A 3,301-nucleotide genomic window follows, 5' to 3' on the forward strand; every position below is an offset into this window, starting at 1 on the left:
CTGAAGAGATGGCTCAGAGTTAAGAGCACTGATTGCTCTTGCAGAGGAACTGGGTTCAATTCCCAGTACACACATGGCAGCTATGAACAGTCCTTAACTCCAGTTCCCAGGGGAATCCAAAGCCCTCTTCTGACCTCCATGGGCATTGCACAACATGGGTCCAGTCACATACATGCAGGCAATACACTTGTACACATAAAATAAAAATACGTAAAATATTTTTTAAAAAATGTGAACAATGCTCTCTCCGAACCTCAGGCCTCTCTCTGGGGTAACTTGATCACACCCTCTGTGCCTTGAATCCCCAAGCTTCATTCACCCTCCGAACTTTCCTCCTAGCCTGGTTCTTGTTCCATTCCTTGTCTTGGCACCCCAGACACCTAGGGAACCACTGCTGCTTTCTGATCCTTTGCATCCAGACAAACTCAGTTCCTTGTTGGGTCCACAGGAGAACTCTGGGCCTGGCCCTACCCTCACTTCCATCTATTTCCCTGGGCCTGCATGACCCACCAGCCTCTTTTCTGGATACCACAGCTGATTTCCCTCTTCCTATTCTTTGCATTTGGAAAAACCCAGCTCCTCCGTGCAGTCCCCAGGAGCCTTAGAGGATGCTTCTGGCCCCCATCTTCCTTTGCATCTCTCAGTAGCACAGCCACCAGCTGCCCTATCCCAGCCAACCCCCAAATTCCTGAGCCCAAAATCTTTCCTGGAGGGAACCACACCTTAGAAGAAAGCCTGAGAGCATCTGATTCTCATCTGATTTGGGCCTTTGTGGGAACTCCTGAAGAGAAAAACAATCAGTGATGTCAATATAAAATCAAAAGAGAGAACTGGAAGCTTAGAGGAATCAGCTTATTATGCTCCAAAAGTAAACCATAGAGACCCATAAAATTCAAAAAAGAAGCAGACCTAAACTTGAAGGCTTCAGTCTCACACAAGAAACAGAAAATACGAAATAAATACACGTCAAAAGAACAAAAATGATAACATGAAAAACCAAAATAACATATACCCACCAAATAGTAATAGTCCTCTAGAAGAGGACAATGAGAACCCCCTAGAGATGATGCAGGACATGAAGCTCAAAAGAACAATAATAAACATGAAAACAGAATTTAGTAAATTTAAAGGAAACACAAACAAAGAAATCAAAGAACTCAAGGAAGATAGGGATAAACTTCTGAATGAATTCAGAAAAGAGAAATATTGAAGACTATCAGGCTGAAATGAAGAAGGAAATGAAAAACTCATTAAGGCAATTAGAAACAACAGGAGGAGAAAGCCTCACCAATAGGATGAATGAAATAGAAAACAGAGTATCAAGACTGGAAGATAAAGTGGATGAACTAGACTACTCAAGCAAAGATTATGAAAAATTTAAGAAAGCACAAGAATGGAATATGCAGGAATTATGTGACATCATAAAAAGACCAAACTTACAAATCATAGGCATACAGGAAGGAGAAGAATGCCAAGAAAATGGACCAGATCTTCAACAGAATCCTGGAAGAAAATTTCCCCAAATTAACGAAATACATGCCCATACAAACACAAGAAGCATACAGAACACCAAACAGACAGGATCAGAAAAGAAGCTCTACATGGCACATTATAGTAAAAACAAAAAAAGTACAAAACAAAGAGACAATACTGAAAGCTGCGAAAAGGAAACAATAAGTCACATATAAAGGGAAAACCCATTAGGATTACAGCTGTCTTTTCAGTGCAAACTATGAAAGCCAGAGAGCCTGGACCAAAGTATTCCCAGTTTTAAATGACCACAGATGCCAACCCAGATTACTATACCCAGCCCAAATGTCTATTATAGTTGAAGGGGAAAGAATATCTGGAAAGGAACAACTATACCCAAGGGGTTGTGGAAAAAAATTCAATGAAGTTATAATTGTGGAAAAATACAGCTATATCAAGAATGTAAACAGAAATAAAAATGACAGGATTCAATATTCATCTTTACTTAATAACTTTAAATATTGAATTCCCCAGTCAAAAGACACAGACTAGGTGAATGGATTAAGAAACAAAACCCATCTTTTTTTGTCTGCAAGAAAAAAATATACCAAGCAAATGGTACTAAGAAAAAAAGCAGGTGTAGCAATTCTAATACCTGACAAAATAGACTTTAAACTAAAACTAATCAGAATTCATAAAGAGGACCACTTCATTCTGATCAAGGAACAATAAATCAGGAAGATATTATAATCATGAACATATATTCATGAAACACTGGTGCACCAACTTCATAAAAACAATACTACAGAACATTAAGACCCAGATTAATCCCAACTCATTAGTAGTAGAGGACTTCAGTAGCCCACTGTCTCCATTAGATAGGTCAACAGGGCAGAGAGTTAACAGACACCTGAATTAAACAATACCATATATCAAATGGACTTAACAGACATCTACTGAGTATTCCACCCAAACACCAAAGGACATATTTTCTACTCAGCACCCCATTGAACCATCTCCAAATTTAACCATATACCAGGGCATAAAACAAACCTCAACAAATACAAAAAGATTGAAATAATTCCATGCATTCTATCAGGCCACAATTCAAAAAAGTTTACAATCAACACCAGAAGAAGCCCTAATCACCACATGAGCACTAGGAGATTAAACAGCACACTCCGAAATGATGAATGGGCAAAAGAGAAATTAAGCAAGAAATAAAAGTATTCCGGGAACTAAATGAAAAGGAAAATAGAATACAACGAAACCTCTGGGACACACTGAAAGTAGTCCTTAGAGGGAACTTTATAGTTCTAAGTGCCTATATCAAAATATCAGAAAGAATGCGAATAAATGACTTAACATTGCAACTCAAGACACTTGAAAGCAACAGCAAACAAAACCCAAATCCAGCAAACAAGAAGAAATAACAAAATTCAGAGCAGAAATTCGTGAAATTGAAACAAAGAAAACAACACAAAGAATCTACAAATCCAATAGCTGGATCTTTGAAAAGGTAAACAAGACTGATAGACCACTAGCCCAGTTAACCAAAAGAAAGAAAGAGCACCTCCAAATCAACAAATAGAGATGAAAGGGGAAATATCACACAGACACCAGAAAGATACAGAACATTATAAGGGAATACTTTAAAAACATATGTGCTACTAAATTTGAAAATCTAAAATAAATGGACAGATATCTAAAGGCATGAGAACCACTTAACAGCTTAAACAGACCCACAACACAAAAAGAAATAGAACCAATAACACAAAATCTCCTGACTAAAAAAAGCCCAGGGCCAGATGGATTTACAGCAGAATTCTAT

Source organism: Nannospalax galili, unplaced genomic scaffold (assembly GCF_000622305.1).
Source record: "Nannospalax galili isolate Female #2095 unplaced genomic scaffold, S.galili_v1.0 scaffold914, whole genome shotgun sequence".
Lineage (NCBI taxonomy): Eukaryota > Metazoa > Chordata > Mammalia > Rodentia > Spalacidae > Nannospalax > Nannospalax galili.